The sequence below is a fragment of the Mustela lutreola genome, chromosome 4 (genome assembly GCF_030435805.1).
Source record: "Mustela lutreola isolate mMusLut2 chromosome 4, mMusLut2.pri, whole genome shotgun sequence".
Taxonomy (NCBI): domain Eukaryota; kingdom Metazoa; phylum Chordata; class Mammalia; order Carnivora; family Mustelidae; genus Mustela; species Mustela lutreola.
In genome coordinates, this window is record NC_081293.1 from 167,724,336 (window position 1) to 167,744,704 (window position 20,369).

Below are 20,369 nucleotides of genomic sequence, written 5' to 3' on the forward strand. Positions count from 1 at the left end.
ACAGATACTAATAAAATGGAAAAATAGTTATTTCCATGTAGAAACATGGAGTAGATAATTATATAGAGAAAGAAAATCAGGCTCAGTCACTTCCTTCATGGCCTTCTCAGTATTTCAAATGATTCTCAACACAGAATTCCGTAAACATCCCACTTCAGGGGCACCTGGATGGCTCAGTGGGGTAAGCCTCTGCCTTCAGCTCAGGTCATGATCTCATGGTCCTGGGATCGAGTCCTGCATTGGGCTCTCTGCTCAACAGGGAGCCTGCTTCCCTCTCTCTCTCTGCCTGCGTCTTTGCCTACTGGTGATCTCTCTGTCAAATAAATAAATAAAATCTTTAAAAAAAAATCCCACTTAAGAACTTCTGTAAAAGACAACCAGTTTCTCAAGTACATGAGTTATATTCTAAAAGTTCTTACAGTCTGTCTAGAACTACTTTCACCTATAATACAGAAAAGCAGTTGGAATTCTATCCCTTCTATTTTGTTTGTTAAGCTTCTTGGAATTTTTAGATTTAGCTAACATCATAATAGAATTCTCAAAAGTCTAATTTTCAAAGTTCTAATTAAAAAAATTCCAAACTAAAAAATAAAAATTCCAACCTATATGTCTTAGTTATATTGTTAATTAGAAGTTGGTACCACTGTTCTGGTTTTGAATTATAAATATAATATTTCAGTAAATTATTTGTATACCTTACCATTTTGAGGAATCAGATGTCTGAGTTTTGAAAATTGGTACATTTCAACTTAAAAAAATTAATCAGAGTGTTATTGTGACTACATAAAAAAAGACCTACATTTAAGAAAACAAGACCAGAAGGATAGACTATAATGTTACTAGAACAAAAAAGCCCAGCTGAAATAACATATACGGAAGAACTTTTAGTCAAACATAATGGTTACCAAACCTGTTCTTTAATTAGGATTACTGAAGGGTTTTGACTTTTTATCTTTTTAAAAGATTTTGCTTATTTGAGAGAGAGAGAAAGAAAGCATGTGCTCAAGCAGGGGCAGGAACAGGGAGAAAATCTCAAGCAGATTCCATGGTGAGGGCAGAGCCCAATGCAGGGGTTGATCCCACAACCTCAAGATCATGACCTGATGCAAAATCAAGAGTTGGACACTTAACTGCGCCACCTAGGCCCCCCTGAAGAGTTTTTAAAAACAGTTGCCTGATCTTCATCTCTTATCTATTGAATTAAAATTCTTCTTGGTAGTGCCTGGTAATTTATCATTTTTTGTTTTTTGGGTTTTTTTTTTTTTAAGAAAGTTTTCAAGGGTCTTCTTATTCATGGTTTTGTGTTTGTGATCTATTAATCTAAAGAATACAGGGGTTTTTTTTGTTTTTGTTTTGAGAGAGTGCATGAGCTGGAGGAGAGGCAGAGGCAAAAGGAGAAGGTGAAGCAGGTTCACTGCTGAGCAGGGAGTCTGATACGGAGCTTGATCCCAGGACCCTGAAATCAGGACCTGAGCTGTAGGTAGACATTTAACCAACTAAACTCCCTAGGCAGTATCTATTCATTTCTCTAAAATACTCTGATTTGCAGACTTTCTTTAGTAGAGCCAAAACATAACATTTTCTTTACTTTTATTGAGAATGGCTGTAAGAAGGCAACATTGGGAGCATTTCTGAGTATTTCACAAAACTGAGGAGACGATGGATGGATGTGCATAGGTTTGATAAGTGGAGTGAGATTATGTGCTCCACACATTTTGGGGGGCCTAACTTGAAAGGTAAAGGTCAACATGAAGGAAGGTCATCAAACTTAGACTTTTGATACTTTTATTTCAACACATACATGTGATTTATGTATGTGCTAAAAGGCTTAGTTAGATATAAATATTTATAATGTCACAATTTTTGTAATCCAGCTTTTCCCTTCCATTTTAAAAATCTATTAGGGACTTAAAAAAAACACCAAAAAAACCTGTTGTGACTGTGGACGTTTCTTAAATTTGAATGATCCTACCTAATACCTTTCATTCAAAAAGTCTCCTGAAAAGCGTTTCAAATGAAAATCAGAGATAATGAAAAATCTGCCCATCTTGAAGAACTGTGAGGCTGAGAGAGAACAAAAACTCTGATGGTTATTGGGAGATTGTCAAGAATAACAACGGGACTTGGGTAAGGTTTCTTTCTCCTTAATTTCTGTCACTGATCCAGCAAACCAGCAGGGCAGGTATTCTAGGAGCTCAGGGAGCCATGGGACTGGATCTACATCTCCTTGCTGCCTACCTGGCTCTCACAAAGACCTGCATGGCAGCGGTCACTTGTGCAGAGGGAGGGGTCAGGATCACAGGGCCAGGCATGTCCGCCTTTTATAATACTGGCCTCAGTGAGGAGGCCGTTGGCATTCGGGGTCTCCCTGGAGTTCTCCTGACGCCACAGTCCAGGACTTTGGAACTCTGCCTTACTTCATAGCCAGGCCTAGAATGGGTCTGCGCAAACCCACCCCAAGGAGGTAACCCATCATGTCATTATGTCGCCCTTGTTCTTGGCTTCTGGGATCTTCAGTACTGTTTTTGTGTTTAATCTCAGTGTGCATACTCCATGAAAGCAAAAACTTCGTTTTGTTCATCATTGAATCTCTAGTGCCTTCAACCATGCTCAGCCCAGATAAGTGTTCAATCATTATCTGTTAAATGAATGGATAAATTCAGGAGCTTTTCTCTCTCTCTTTTTGGTAGTTGAATATCTTACTGTGACTGTGTTTTTATTTTTTAAGTTTTTATTTAAATTCTAGTTAGTTGACAGAGTATATTAATTTCAGGTGTACAATTTAGTGATTCAACACTAACATATAACACCCAGCGCTCATCACTATAAATGCACACCTTATTAACCCTCATCAAGAGATTCTTAATTTTAAAAATTAACTTATAAAATTCATAATTTTTTTAAATTGTTCCTTTTAAAAAGCCTCCTCACATTTTTGTTTTCAGAACACAGCAGCCTATTTATTTTCAGAAAATTAAATTGTACCAAGACATGTACCGTAGTTTTGTTACTTTTTACTTTTAATTTTTGCTAGTCAATCAACAGTCTTCTCTGTTATATAGAACATTACTAGGGGAAAAACAAAATATGTAGAAGACATAGCCTATAATTTACTCATCTCCATATTCCGTGGAGAAACTAAAATTTATAAAATGTTAGAATCTTTTATAAAAATTTCCATACAACTATGTACTTACAGATAAATATGTAAGGAGATAATTTTGTGGTTAAAGTTTGATAGTGATTAAAAATTGCCATAATTACCTAAATTCTAAGAGAATAAAATTTCGATGTGAATGCTATAATACAATGCAAAAACAAAAACTTCAGGGTAAGCTTTCTATTTGCAACTTCTATTTCTAATCATTTTCCCTGAGATAACCACAGAAACATGGGAGTATTTCATCCATTATATTTTCTTTGCATTTACATTTCCACATATGTGTGGTTTCTACATCTTGCTCTCCTTCAGCAATTTGCCTTGGAGATCTTTCAAAGTTAGCAAAAAGATTTATCCCATCCTAAGAAGGTTAAATTATTTGGCCCTAACCATTTGTTTGACTTAACCTAGTTTCACATTTTGTAGGTAGGACTGTATGTGCCATGTTTTATTTTCTAAGCTAAGTTATTTTTTGTTATTTTACTATATTTTACCTTATTGGCAAGGTACCAGAATGACCTCATTTTGAGAATACTTAACTCTTGAGATACTGGTTGCTATGAAGTTTGCTTTATCTGTAGTATATGTCTCTAATAAAACAGCAAGTGACATTTTTAAATTGTCAATTGTTTAAGTTTCAAAATGAATAATGGGTCCTGTTTTTCTAATTCTATGGCAGAGTCAGACTTTCGTGACATGGTTCATGTCTTCTGGTACAACTCCACCAATCTGTGTCTTATGCTATTTGAAAATTGAATTTTTCTGGGCAAGGTTAAAAAAGAAAGTAGTCCTTAGATGATCACTGCCCTCTTAATGAAAACAAGAAAGATTGCCAAGAATAATTGTTAGAAAAGGAACATTTCTGGTTGTTGACTCCCATTCTTCCTTCTCACTTTATTTGGATGAGCTGCATCCAATCTAACTAGGTATTGTTTTAATTGAAATTAAGCATTTAAAATTCGGTGTATGGCTTTATATATATGCACTTAGTACACAGGAATTTTTTCCTTTAGCAAGTACACTGCTATAATGTGTCCAGAAAGATCCATCAAAATTTGTAATTTCTTAATGTAACAAAGGTCACAAGGAATAAGAAGCACACTCGAACTCTTAGATGGAATTTTTAATGCCAAAAGTACATAATCTGAGTGCTAATGGCCAACAAATAAAAATATACCAAACTGTAATGTTCCAAGGAGATGGCTCAAGAAGGTCACCAGTTATAGAAATAAAAGGGAAAGGCACAACTAAATCTCATTTACAAAATGCAAGCATAACATGCCCACTGATCTAGATTTAGATCCAGGCTAGAAAGTATTGTATGTGAAGAATTTATTAAATTTGCACATTAGCCTACTTTTGAGTCATTATGTTTCTTTAGCAAAAAAATGTCCTAAGAGTGAGAAAGGGATTCCTGCTTTGCCCCAGAGAGCAATGCAGCGATTAATTCCACCACCTGGAGCAAAAGAGCTCAGAGCAGATCTGCCTTCACAGTTACAATCCCAACTGAGAAAAATAGTTTCTCTAAGTGTTCTTTCATATATTTTTGTTTCTCATAGAAGATTTCTAATCTCCATGTTGTTAAAGCTTACATGCTAGAAGAGTTATCTGTTATATTTAGGATACTTTTAATCCTAACAAATATCCACTGAAGCTCTTTGATTCTCTATGTAATTCACTATTATTTGGTCTACTAAAGTAATTTTAAAAATTTTTTTATTTGCATTTATTCTGTGCAGAACTCACTCCCGGGCCATAAATTTTTGTTTCTTCAATTTCTTCTGGGATATCTTTTTCTTCTAAACAATAATCTGCTCTTTTTTGGTGAGGATCTTCTCAATGTGGCAGGGAGAGCTCATGTATGGGTTAATCTGACCATGAGCCCTGTAAGTTCTACGCCGTATCTTGGGAGCTTTGTTCAATGACCAGAGAATTAACATCTAAACCATTAAGTTTAGCATTACTCTCTGCATTTTTAAGTATGTGCAGTAAAAATTCAGCACTCTTCTTGGGCCACCGAGCCTGTGTCCAGCCCCACTATTTGGCCTGGGCACACCTACCAACACTACCATCATAGTGATGGAATGGCACACACTGCTTCTGCCAAGTGACATCTTTCAGATACTTGGTGGCTCTTCGGATACGCATATCCTTGATGGCCTGCAGTTTCACATGTGTTCTTAAAGTGAACAAGAAGATTTGAACCTCTTGATTTGCATGATTTTGTAGGGCTTCCTGGGTCAAGTGAATAGTGAACCATTTTCAGAGGTCACCCCAGGTCGCTGAGAGGAAGAGCTACTAAAGTAATTTTTAGGGATGTTGTGGGTTCCAAGAATGTATGTGTATCATATATAAGCTTTATATTAAGTACCTTACTTCCTAAGGAAAAATAGAAGTTACTTTGTAAGTCAGAACTGCTTTTCTAGTTACTGAATACTTAGACTAAATTTCTTACGTAGCTCATACTTTCATTAACTTCAAATTAGATGGGTTATAATACTGGGCATTTAGGTTTTTTTGTGAACAAAAGATTAGAAATTCTGTTGAGTGTATGTTGAGGGGGAGGGTACTGATAAAAATAAAGTTTCTAAAAATTAATCTAGTTCTATAGGTTTAGTAAATCACCAGAAAACCAGATTTTATCTTCTGTAGTAACATGAAATTACACTTGCAGAGATCATTGGTAAAGATGAAAGTCAAAAGACTGTCTTTCTGTTTTCAATCTCTTGACTTCTTTTTTGATTACCCTCACTTTACAATAAGATATGTAACACCTCTGGTGATTGTTTATTATATTAACCATGATGTTTGTCATAGGTGACAAAAAAAAAAAAAAACCCAACTCAAACTTGATTTAGCAAAAAGAATATATTGGCTCCTAGAACTAGGAAGAATAGGGATGTGTCTGTTCGTAGTTTAAGCTGGATCCATAAACTAATAGAAATCTTGTCATCTCCCCATCTCTCCTATCAGCTTCTTTCTGGGTATCAAGCTTTTTCTCTCTTAGTAGAAAGGGATGCCCTCCATTTGGCAGGGGATATAGGTATTCACAGCTTGAGTCATACACTTGAATTAGTGAATCAGAGGGAATGAGAATTTCTCCTTTCCAATAACTGAAAATCCTGGGAAGGATTCTCTTTGGGATCAGCTTCTGCAGAGCATGACTGCCCAGTGTATAGTGATGGAAGTCCGAGGAGAACCATGTGGAGTTGGGGAGGGGGCTGTTAGGCCCCCAAAGGATTTAGGGAAGAGAAAAAGGGGAGGGTCTAATTAAACATCTCATTGTTCCTAGTGGCCCTTTGATATTGCTGATTTTTTGCCCCCTACTAGTTTTGCCAACTACTCTGTTGGCTTTTCACCCTCTTCATACCCCCTAGCTCTCATTTAGACATTGTCTAACATTCTATTCTTCTAGAACTATATATTCTGTCCCACAAATAACTCCTCTTAACACACATTTTCAACTAGTGTGTCTATGCAGAAGCACTGTGAGTTTATATCTTTTTTTTTTTATTTTTATGCCATTTCTTCTCTTTAAAAAGACTATTTATTTTAGAGAGTGAGTGAGCAGAAGTTGGGGGAAAAGGCAGAGAAGGAGAAGCAGACTCCCTGCTGAATAGGGAGCCCTACATGGGGCTCCATCCCAGGACACCGGGATCATGACCTGAGCTGACAGCAGGTGCTTAACATTAACCAACTGAGCCACCAGGTGTCCCATGAGTTTATTATGTCTTTATGCACCAGTACCATCACTTCCAATTTGTCATATAAGAGCATAGGTATGAGTTACAGGCGTACCCATCATCAAAAAGTTTAACTGCTATAGAAGAAATATGAACATGGAACATGCATGATACAGTTAATTTTTACTGATTTCTTAAATCTTAACAGAAAATTGTTATGAATCACATTTCACTCTTTCCCACACCCAAGACTTAAATATGGAATTGGCATTCTTGGGACTCTTTTTTTTTTTTTTTTAAGATTTTATTTATTTATTTGACAGAGAGAAATCACAAGTAGACGGATAGGCAGGCAGAGAGAGAGAGAGGGAAGCAGGCTCCCCGCTGAGCAGAGAGCCTGATGCGGGACTCAATCCCAGGACGCTGAGATCATGACCTGAGCCGAAGGCAGCAGCTTAACACACTGAGCCACGCAGGTGCCCCGGAATTGGCATTCTTAATAATAAAGTTAGCTAAGAACTATAATTAATAGGTAAAAAAAATTCTTTCTATCCAAAACATCGAATTTATATACTTAACCCAGAAACAGCTGGGAAAACCTTCAAGTCTTTTGAAATAAAAGTTTTGTAACATATGTGTTATGAGGAAATTATATGAACAGTATCATTCCAGGACTGTACTGAAGCCAGTGACTTGATTGCTTTGCACTGTCCACATTGGTGCCTTCTTCAGTTCCTTCATACAATAGAAGTAGACAGAAAATCTGATGTAACTTACCAGAGCAAAACATAATCCTGAGAAGCCAGCCTAACTGCATTCTACAAGTATCACTCACCCCAAAGTCTGCTCAACGATGGCCTGCCATGAGGGGAAGAAGACTGTGTTCACTTTACTCAAGATCTGTGTCACCCACTACAGGACAGCTAGAGGCATACTGCGGCAGTGCCAAAAACAAGGAAAGAAAAGTTATGGGAATAGAGAGGAAGTAGACAAATAAACCTGCTCTTTTTTTTTTAATAATTTTTTTAAGATTTTATTTATTTATTTATTTGAGAGAGAGACAGTGAGAGAGAGCATGAGCGAGGAGAAGGTCAGAGAGAGAAGCAGACTCCCCATGGAGCTGGGAGCCGGATGCGGGACTCGATCCCGGGACTCCAGGATCATGACCTGAGCCAAAGGCAGTCGTCCAACCAACTGAGCCACTCAGGCATCCTGAGATAAACCTGCTCTTATGGGAGGGGAGAGTAGACACATAAGGGAGAAAGTTAAGTTCAATTTTAAGTTTGAAAAACATCCATCCGGAAAATTAAAGTTAGAATCTTTGGTTAAGGACCAAAGATTTCTGCTACAGGTTGGAATATGGGAGCCATCCAGTTAACGAAATTCTACAAGTGTTTAGGCTTTATTGTGTGAGCAAATAACCTAATTTCTAAGCATTATGGTTTTCCTACCTTCAAACTAAGGAAAATAAATATAACCACGTGTGTGTGTGTGTGTGTTAGTTATGAACTTAAATAGGTCAGTTTTTATTAACTAGTAAGTCATTGTTACCAGTGTGTTAACTGCCATCACAGTGCGCTTGGCTCTGTGGCATGCTGATGGGCTTAATGAAACTGTCAGGAAAGAATCGAATGGAAAGAACCATGATATTAGAGTCTCCTGATGACTGCCTTACTCTGTCTTGACCTTCTTTTCACCTCTCAGGATGTTTCTTCTTTGTGATTTTTTTTTTTTTTTTTTTTTTTTACTTTATATCCTGAATCATTTTACTCAAGATGCTATGGAAGTATCCTATCACAGGTGATAGTTTTGTTGTATTACTAATAGTATTGTATATAGCTTACATTTACTAAGTGTTGACTAAAGAATCCTTGTCACCACTCTGTGAGTAGAAAATTGAGCCAGATTCCTATCAAGTGACTTGCCCATGATGCACAGGGTTAAGAGACAGAGACAGAATTTGAAAGAAGACATTCTGAATTAGGACCCTCTGGTTTTGCCACCTCCCCAGGCCGCCTCTGTAAGAGAATGAGTTTTCTTAGTCAAATTCTGCCCATCTTCTTTTTACTTCCAGTCTCAAGTTTTTAGGAAAGTATTTCCTGAACACAACGGCCATTGATGGTTTTCTCATTGTTCACACACAGTATCTTTCTCAGGACTCTGATTCAGAAAATGGAAAGGTCTAAGTGAGACACCGTAATGGGTGATAACAGTAGGGTAGTCAGAGTTTGGGAAGTAGAGGGAAGGAAACGCATCTATTATGCAAGAGGTACAGCACAAGCCTGGGTACCACTCAGGAGAGAGAATGGAATGCCTGAGGAATGGTGAGGACCCTTCTGGGGTGGAGAAAAGCAAGATACGGGTAAAAAAGGAGAGTGAGGTCAGAGACTTGAGCGATAGATTGAGGATGTTGAACTTTATCTTAAATGAAGTGATTAAACAGATTTTTTAGAAAAGAGACTAATAATTCAAGGTTTCAGGAAGGTTGAATCCATGTTTGGTGTTCACGGTGGACTTGCACAGAGATCAATAGGGCCAGGAGAAGTAGCAGAGAGCTGTTGCAGCAAGCTGAGTACAGAGTTTGAATGCTTGCAAGGGTTGGGAGTGGGGTGGATGAGAAGAAAGGTGTGTTGACTCACACTCTTGGAGGAAGACACTAAGGTGCTTAAGGAGTCACAATTTAAAATTCAAGAAGATTGGAAAATAGACTAAATCACATCCACTCAGGCTGGCCCAATCTATGTGCTACTTTGAGTTATTACATTTTTTTTTTAAAGTGGGGAATCCATCACTAATGGACTGTTATTATGTCCCTTTTGACTTTGCTTCTTACTCTGATGTAGGTTTAGTCTAATAAGAATTGTGACTTTGTCATTTCTTGAAATGTCACCATCCTTGTCCAGCATACTTGTTGCCAGCTGCCTTTCTATTAGAGGACCAGGGAATTAGTTTATTCTGAATTTTTCTAGCTTTCACTATTCCTCCCTGGTTATTCAGTGAAGGTGGTAATGGGGCGCTAAGGGCAAGAGAATTATGGGGTTACATAAATAAGTAATTGCATTTGTTTTCAGTTGTTGAGTTAGTAAGGCATACACTGTGTTCAAGATTCCTTCTCTCATGTGGGAGAACATGGGGTCTGCTTTGACTAGGGCCACCTCCCATGCCTCCATGTTTTGTGAATGAAATGTTACATGATAAACACACATTCAGTTTATGCCCTATCCAAAATTTTGTCTTTTTAAAATTTTTACTGTATTTGATCAACACGGACGAATGGAGCACACTTGTCCAATACTGAGATAAGTTCTAGAAAATTTTTTTTTTTAAATAAATGAAAGAAGGAAAACATGGTTCCAGCTCTCGGAACTAACTCCTGTTATATAATGTCAACTCTTAATTTTTATTTGCCTAATGGGTTTCTACTTTCAAGGATCATTTGTCTATATTGAGTTTTTCAGAATTTTATCATTTTCTATAAAGAGTGGCAACCTTCTTTTGTAAGAACTGAGATATTTGTCCCATCCTTCATTTGTACTTTTATCCTTTACTTTTCTTTTCTATTTAAAAGAAAGATGAAATTGAATGCTACCTTAAATATTAAGATGACAAGTAAAATGATGGAAATTCAGAAGAAGCAATGGAGTATGTAACAGTCCATAGTACCTAGCTAAGGTGGGAATGTCTAAGAATATTTGTTTTATGGGTCTACATTGCCTCAGTACCTCAAAATTGTATAATGGCTTGAAAGAATAATGTAGGGTATCGACTTTGTCATCAATTAAGAAATACTCCATAACATTTGAGGTTATACTAGTCTATGAATTTTACTGCTGAGAAGAAAATAAGAGCTAACTGATTCTGGCCAGGTAGTTTTACAGATGAGGCTCCACTGATACAGGTCCTGATGAGAAACTGGCTAGGTAAAAGTGAAACCTTGAATGAACCCTCCACTTCATGACTTTTTTAAAATCTGGAGATCTTTGCTTTACGTGGTTTCTGAAAAATAACATACTAATTTACTCTTCGATTTCATGTGCCACATATATCTTTATGAGCCCAACAATTGTAACAATTGGATATGTAAGGCTTTGTCTACATGATACTAGAGGAGGTTATCAAAGGGAAGGACACTTTAAGGTATGCATTTCATTCATTCATGAATATTCAGCATGTGGACACTAGCCAGGCATTTTGCAGGACAAGGAAATAACCTGAGCTATAGGATAGACACAGCTGTGTTTCTACCCTCTTAAGAGCATTTGTACTCTTTCTCAGACTGCTGCTTCCCCCGCCCCCTCGGTGTTCCAAGATTCATTGTTTATGCACCACACCCAGTGCTCCATGCAATACCTGCCCTCCTTAATACCCACCACCAGGCTCACCCAACCTCCCACCACCTCCCCCTCAAAATGCTCAGTTTGTTTCTTAGAGTCCACAGTCTCTTATGCTTTGTCTTCCCTTCCTTTTTGCCCCGATTCACTTTTCCTTTCCTTCTCCTAATGTCCTCCATGTTATTCCTTATGCTTAAGCAGAGAAAGTCAGTTATCAGACTGCTGCTTTAAACCCTCCAGCAAAGGGATGCCTGGGTGGCTCTGTCGGTTATGCATCTGCCTTCAGCTCAGGTTATGATTCCAGGGTCTTAGGATGCAATTCATTATTAAGTCCAGTCAAGATGCTATATATATATTTCATTCCCCTTTATACTTTATAATCGGAAGTTTGTACCTTTTGACCCCCTTGGCCCATTTTGCCCACTCGGCACCTACCACCTCTGGGAACCACCAATCTGCTTTCTTTATCTATGAGTTTGATTTGTTTGGTTTTGATTTACAGATTCCATGTGTGAAATCATATGGCATTTATCTTTTCCTGTCTAACTTCTTTCATTTAGCATAATGCTCTGAAGTTCCATCCATATTGTCACAAATAGCAGGATTTCCTCCCTTTATTTTTTATAATATTTGAAAAATATTTCATTGTACATTCATATCCTATTTTCTTTTATGGATAATAAAATGGATACATTCATCCATTAAGAGACACTTGCCTTGTGTCTACAACTTAGCTATTATTATTTACATAAATATTATTATTATTATTTAAATGCTGCAATGAATAGGAGAGTAGAGATTTGTTTTGAAGTTAGTGGTCTTCCCCCCTCCCCCACCCCACCCCACCCCACCCCGCCTTTGGATAAATACCCCAAAGTGGAACTGCTGGATCCTATGGTAGTTCTATTTTAAATTTTTTGAGGAATTTCAAAACTTTAGTATAGTGGCTGAACCAGTTTACATTCCTATCACTAGTGCACAAGGGTTTCCTTTACCCAATAAACTCACCAACACTTATTTGTCTTTTTTTTAAGATTTTATTTATTTATTTGACAAACAGAGATCACAAGTAGGCAGAGGCAGGCAGAGAGAGAGAGAGAGAGAGGAGGAAGCAGGCTCCCTGCAGAGCAGAGAGCCCAATGTGGGGCTCAATTCCAGGACCCTGGAATCATGACCTGAGCCGAAGGCAGAGGCTTTAACCCACTGAGCCACCCAGGCGCCCCACTTTGTGGTTTTTCTATTGAGTTGTTAGTTCTTGTGTTTTGGATAGTAATCCCTTACCAGATACATGATTTGCAAATATTTTTTCCCATTTGGTATGTTGACCTTTAATTGTGTTGGTGATTTCCTTTGCTGTGCAGAACCTTTTCAGGTTGATGTAATCTCACTTACCTTTCCTCTTGTTGCCTTTCTTTTTGGTGTCAAACCCCAAAAATCATCACCAAGACTGATACCAAGGAGCTTACCCTGTATGTTTTTTTCTATAAGTTTTATGGTTTCAGACCTAACCTTGAAGTATTCAATCCATTTTGTGTTAATTTTGCATATGCATATTGCATAATTTTGTGTTAATTTTGCATATAAAATAATAGTCCAGTTTTATTCTTTTGCATGTGGTTGTCTGGTTTTTCCAACACCATTTATTAGAGTCTGTCTTTTCCCTCTTGGCTCCTTTGCCATAAGTTAATTGATCAAATGTGCCTGAGTTTATTTCTGGGTTCTCTATTTTTTTTCTATTGATAGATATATCTGTTTTTATGCCAAAACCATCCTGTTTTGATTACTATAACTTTGTAATATAATTTGAAATCACAGAGCATGACACCTCCAGCTTTGTTCTTCAAGTTTGCTCTGGCTATTTAAGTCTTTGGTGGTTCCATACACATTTTAGGATTGGTTGTTCTTTTTCTATTAAATAGGCTCTTGGCATTTTGATAGGGATTTTATTGAATGTGTAGACTGCTTTAGGCAATAGGGACATTTTAACAATATTTTTTCTTCCAATTTAAGAGCATGGCATATCTATTTATTTGGACCCTCTTCATTTTCTTTCATCAATGTCTTATAGTTACCAGAATGTAGGTCTTTCACTTCCTTGGTGAAATCTGTTCTTTGTTTGGTTGGTTGGTTTTGGTTTTTTTTTTTTTTTTTTTTTTTTTGGATGCAATTGTAAATGGAATTGTTATCTTAATTTTTCTTTCCACTACTTCACTATCAGTGTATAGAAACCCAATGGATTTTTTTATATATAGGTTTTGTATACTGCAACTTTACTGAATTCATTGATAAGTTCTAATGTGTTTTTGTTTTTGCTGGAATCTTTAGAGTTTTGTATATGTAAAATTGTTATCTGCAAATAGTAACAGTTTTACTTCTGCCTTTCCGATTTAGACACCCTTTATTTCTTTTTCTCATCTAATTGCTGTGGCTAGGACTTCTAATACTATGTTGAGTAAAAGTGGAGAGAGTATGCATCCTTGTTTGTTCCTGTCCCTCTTTTCTTTTTTTTCTGAAGATTTTTAAAAAATTTATTTATTTGCCAGAGAGACCGAGAGATGGACCACAAGCAGAGTGGGGGAGGGAGAAGCAGGCTTCCCACTGAGCAGAGCCAAGTACAGGGCTTGATCCCAGGACCCGGGATCATACCTGAGCCAAAGGCAGATGCTTAATGACTGAGTCACCCAGGCACCCCTCCTTTCCCTCTTTTCAATACTCAATTCCACAGGTACTTTTGATACTTTTAATGATTTTAATAGTAATCTGATCATGTTTAAGAAAATGCTACTTCCCTCAGAATGAAAATTTTTGCATTTAAGAGAGTGTTTTTTTGCAAAAAATGTGACCGTTTTATTTTACAGTTAATATGATATTAAATTTACTTAAAGAATGAAACATAAGCTATTAGGCATTTTGTATTAAGCACGTGAGTACCTATTACTGAACACAATGACTACTGGATGAAGCAATATCATCTAGATTATGAAGTAATTTTAGTACACTGTACACTACTGGAGTCACCTGGCTAGATGTCTTCGATTTCATGCTCATGTTAACACACTTCCTGAATGCAGAGCACTGTCTCTTTTGTTTTGTAGTATTGTGAAATTTGATTTCATTGTGCTAATGGGACATAAAACCCCCTATTTTTCTAGAGAGCTCTTGGCATTTCTCAGCTACATAAAGTCATTCAGTTTATGGCCTTGTAACACCATCTGAGGTATTTAAAATCACAGAACTCACCGATCTTACTGCCTTTATCTACCTGGTGACCAGCTGACCTTCAAAGATTCATCAGGAGGAAAGGACATGTGGCATTCATATTATGAGTTTAGGTCCGTTCTGGATTCTTGTAGTTGATGAAAAACCAGCCAGCCCTGATACTGTAGGATTTGTTAAATGGTCATAGATGAAATTTAATTTACATTTTGCAGATTTGGGGACTTTAGAAGTTTATCCAAACTTCTACATCTATTATAGAACTTTAAAAATAACAGCTGGGGTGCCAATAACAGTACCAATAACCAATAACAGTTGGTTAAATATCCGATCATGGTTTTGGCTCAGGTCATAATCTCATGAGGGGTGAGCTAGAGCCCCATGTTAGGCTCTGCGCTCAGCAAGGAGTCTGCTTAAGATTCCCTCTCCTTTCCCTCTACCCTTCCTCCTACTTTATCTCTGTCTTTCTCTCTCAAATAAATATTAAAAAAATAACAGCTATGCAATGAGCACAATGAAAATATGTTCACTGCAACTAAAGTTGCTAATTCTTTTACCTATATTGACTGTATTCTGTTGAGGGTATCAGCAGGAATAAAAAAGTATTTTTTTATTTGATCATGTAACCTCCTGAAAACCTGGGTTTTCTATTAATTTCTACTACAAAATTCAGAAGTACCATTTCATGAATGTAGAATAGTAAGTAATGTGTTTAAGTAAATAGCTTTTGAATATTATAACTACATTTTTATAAAGATTTTGCTATGCGTGCAATATGATGAACTCCTATTATGCAAATATATTCTACTATTAATATGCATTCACAGCATACCTGCATAATGGTTCCAAAGGAACTGTTACAAGATACACTCTGAATATATATGAAGAATAATAGACACATGTTGTGGGTTCAATGTATAGTAAGGGTCCAAAAAGCAGAATACATGGTTTCATTAATATTTATTCACTGAAATGCTGATGAAACAAAAAGAGACATATTGTGGTATAAGTCTGAATATATAGTAAATATATACCACAAATTTAGCCAACCATTATCAGTTCTTTGATAGTATACAGTAATGTGATGAATGGTATTTTGTTATAGAACTTTAGCTGATCTATAAACAGAGAATGATTTAGATTGGATAATATAGCTTACCTCTGAATAAAATGAACACTTAGAAATTTGTACCTGTGATCTATTGATCAAAGTATAGGTTTGGTGGGTCTGCTTCCCATAAGAGGGAATAAGCTTCTACTAGATTGGTCCTCTCACATATTACAATAATCCATTTTGGAGAAAATAACACAAAAACAAAACAAAAACCTCTACCTGAAGACCATGGATAAAGATAATGGACAAAAGCTGAGATATTTTGGAAGAAAGTTAGTACTTAAATGAATGAAGGAAATGGGACGGTTTGATTTCCTGGTTTATGCAAGCTTTGGACTAAAGGCAACAAGTTGAAGTTCTAGTAGAAAAACTATGACCTTTCTGATGGCCTAAGGAAGGAATCAGAAGACAGCTCAAGATGGCCACTGTCATACAAAAATGGCAAGTAATCCTGATCATTAAAGAGTTAGGAAAGAGGAAGCCCAGGTTCTGTGTATAAACTCTGCCTAAACGTCTGAATTATGCTTAAGAACTGAAAAATTGAACTGAGATTTGAGATACCATAGTTGAGGTAGAGTTTTCAATTTGAAAATCAAACCAAGATAATTACCTTCCAAGACCAAAAAAAAAAAAAAAAGAAAACCAAAAACCCAAAACAAAACAACAGCAGCAACAACAACAAACCAACACTCTTCAAAGGAATGTAAAGGAATCCAGAGGCCCTGCAATATAACAGTCAATATTTAGGGTATAATCTGCAATTACTTGACAGACAAAGAACCAGGAAAATGTGACACATTTTCAAGAAAAAGAATCCATAGAGGCTGTAATCATTTTCATTGTTGCATAACAAGTTATCGCAAATTTAACAGCGTAAAAATACATACACTTATTATTTCACAGTTCCCATGGGTCAGGAGTCCAAGCTCAGCTTAGCTGAATCCTGTGCTGAGTTACAAGGTATCTGCTAGGCTGAGCTCTCATCTAGAAGTTATGGAAGAATCTGTGTCCCAGCTCATTCAGGCTGTTGGCAGAATTCATCTCTTTGTATGGCTAAAAATCGCAGTTTTTTTGCTGATGGTTGATAGGAGGCCATCTTTGGATAATAGAGACTCCTTATACTTCTAGAGGCAATCTGCAGTTGCTTGAGTTGTGGGATTTTCCTTAATAGCTTTTTAATTAAGAATTGGTCAAATTAAAAAGAGGAAGAATATTAGATCTGGGATTTGAATTCTATCAATAATCTCATGAGTGAGCTAGGAAGCAGATTCTTCCTAGTGGAGCCATGAGGTGCCTGCATCCTTTTGAGAAACCTCGAGCTGGAGGATCAAATTAAACAGTGCCCAATTTTCAAACTTAAAGAAAGTATTAAATAGTAAATGTTACTGTTTTTAATCCACTAAATTTAGAGGTAATTTGCAGTAATGAAGAAGTAATATATCTAAATATATAGCTACTGTTTGCTAGAAAGACAGGATAAAAGTAAGAATAAAAGTAAAAAGGAACATGGATTTTCAATTTTGAATATTCATGAGCAGAAGGGATAGACTTAGGAAATCTGAGAGATAGTGGTCTTAAAAATCACTTACTGAACCACTTTGGTTTTTATTCTTGTGCATAGTAAAGTTACATAACTTGTCCAAAGACCTAATATCATGGTTTAATTTGGAATTCACTACCAAAGTGATTTTATTACCTAGTGATTTTCTCATGGCTCCTTCTACATACATGTATTTCTTAGCCTTTTCTCACTAGTGAAGTCTCCTAACTGACCCTAGCTATGTTGAATGCCTATGAGGAAAAGAATGAAGATGAACACTGAGTAAAGATAATAGCAAACAGATGCTGTTCATCTGTTGTACTAAGCAATGATCTGTGTCCTCCATTGCAGGTTGATGAATAAAAAATAAACAAAAGTTATTTTAAAGAAGTGTGGGTGGACAATTGAGAAATGCACTCATGAATTAAATTTACATAGCTAGTCAGGATTTATTTCACGAGCTGATGCTGATAAAGTGCTATGCATAGTACGTGCTCTAAGTAAAAGTTCCTTAAATGTTAGAAATTATTATTTTAGAAATAACTAGTTTCTATCTTTGAATTTTTATTAACATCTATACAACACACAGATAGAATTCATGTATAAGTGTTATAAAATTATACATCTTGGCAGTGTATGTGCGTACATGTTTTTCTTCCTTTCATCTCCTTCTCTCAGTAAAGGACTTTGGTATCCTCCCCATGCCCAGAATAACCCATGATACCAAAGTTCATGCTTCTCTATTTATGTATATACTATCCTATTTAAATTTATATTATATCTACATCTACTATGTTTGTATCTGCCTCATAGCCACATGTATATTATATCCATAGTGTGTCTATGTCAATAACCAAATACACAGTGAACATATTACACAGCTTCACATACATGAATGGTACCCCTGGAGTTGTTTAACAACAGCAGTTAGGTTCTATGCTACATTTACACCTAAGTGTATATCCATGTCTTTACCTGAGGGATTTTTTTTTTCTTTTTTGGTTTGTGTTTTACATAATAGTATATTAAACATATTTGTTTGCATTTTGTTTTTGTAGCTAAACATTTTGGGAACTGAATCAGCTTTGATCCTTTCTCTGTAATAATCTACTAGTCTGCAATATGGATCGTGGCATAATATATTCAATGACACTTTTAATGATAATATTCACATTATTTCTAGTTCTTTTCCCTGAGCATTGCTATAAACAACATTGTACATGTATCTTTACCTACTAGAAATTATATTTCTATGATAGGTTCCTAGAAGTTGTCATGGGTAGAGTGGTATATGTAATTTTTCATTTTAATTAAAGTTGTAGATTACTTTTTAAAGCAATCTTTTCTCCTATTCACACCAGTACTGTAATTTGTAGTCTTGTCTAAAACAGTGGATATTGTTGTTTTCCATCACCTTATCCTATATACATTATTCTAGTTATTCTGTCTTGGTATGAAGTTTCCTCTACAGATACAGTTTCAACTGTATATTCTATATGTAATTGTTTAGTTTCCTACTACGATTTATGTTATGTTAGTGAATTCCAAATTAAACCATGATATTAGGTCTTTGGACAAGTTATGTAACTTTACTATGCATACACTCTTGATTTTGACTCAGGTCATGATCTGAGCATCTTGAGATTCAGGCCTGTATGGGGCTCAGTGCAGAGTCTGCTTGAGATCCTCTCCCTCTCCCTCCCTGTGTGCATGTGCTCTCTGAAGTAAATAAAATCTTTCTTTTTATATGCATCCATCCATTTTGGTAGTTCCTATTTTTACTGATCTCCTAATTCTAGGTATACAATTCAACTTTGGGAAAAAGAAAATTTACCACCATTCCCCATCATGTTTATACTGATTGTTTAATTTTCTTCTGTGTTAAATTTGCTAGACTCTGAGGACAATATTAAATAATAACAGTATTTAATACCTTTTATTAAACTGGGCTTAGTGTTAGCTATTTAGAGTAATATTTGCTCTTGATTTTATTAAAGAGGCTATTGTATTTAAGTAGTTTTCTCAGTTTTTTCTACTTAATGTTTTTACAGGTAATGACTTAAATTTTATCAATTTTGGGGGCATTTTTCTCTTTAAATTAGTTGACATATTTTATTAAGTTGATAGATATCTCAATACAGAATCCTCCTTGCATTACTGGAATAAATATTATTTTATCATGCATTATGCTTCTTTTACAATATGGTAGATTCTATTTGGTATGCCTTCATTTTAAATTTTAATGCATTATAAGTAAGATTTATCTGTACTATTATTTGTTATTTACAAAATGTGGGAGTCAATGTTATTTTAACTTTACACAAGGGATAGAAAACTTTTATACCTTCTTCAGTTTATAATTGTGTATTTGGCATTTAATTTGTCTATTCTTTGAAGGTTAAATGAAAGTCAGTGATGAACCTATGAGATTCTGGTGCTTTTTTTTTCATTGTATCTCTAACCACTTTTCAAGTTTCTTCGGTGGTAACAGGTTTTTTCTATTTTTCCACTTGTGTTTATTTTGGTAGTTCATATTTTTCTACAGAATCATCATTTCCTCTAGATTTACAAACTTAAAGGAATTGCATACATGAAATTGTATATCCTGGTGTCTTTTAATTCCCAGTTGGTGGGGGAGGTAATTAGGGTGTTCTTTTTTTTTTGTAAACTTCAGCTTGATTGAGTATAATTGACATATAAAATTTTAAGATATTTGAAGTGTACATCTTAGTGATTTGATATGTGTATGTCTTCACCACTCCCCCATCTGTTAATTAATACCTTTTACCTTGAGTGTGTGTGTGGTGTGTGTGTATTTGGTAGGAACATTTATACTCCGAGCAAATTTCAGTTATACAGTACAATATTATCAGTAGTTCTCATATTTTGCATTGGATCCTCAGACTTTGTTTTTATACCTGGAAGTTTATGTTCTTTTACCAACCTTTCCCTATTGCCCCCACTCCCCAGCCCCTTGCAACCACTTTTCTACTGTTTCTATGAGTTCAACCTTTTTTTTTTTTAATATTCCATTTATAAGTGATGCCATGCAGTATTTGTCTTTAGCTGGCTTATTTCACTTAACATAATTTCCTCAAGGTCCATCCAAGTTGTCACAAATGGCAGAATGACCTCCTTTGTTATGACCCAATAATATTCCATTGTATGTGGTATATATGTATATGTGTGTATACCTATATCACTTTTTCTTTATTCATCCATCAGTGGACATATGTTGCTTCAATATTTTAGGTGATGGTTATATAGATATATATATAATTGTCAAAACTGTATTTTATGACCTATTAACATCCTACATCTCAAG

At 35.8% G+C, this 20,369-nt stretch overlaps 1 pseudogene; it reads right to left on the bottom strand.

Moving 5' to 3' along the window:
• Positions 1–4,902: 4,902 nt before the first annotated feature.
• On the bottom strand, positions 4,903–5,387 carry LOC131830427 (large ribosomal subunit protein uL22-like; annotated as a pseudogene).
• Between the last annotated feature and the right edge of the window lie 14,982 nt (positions 5,388–20,369).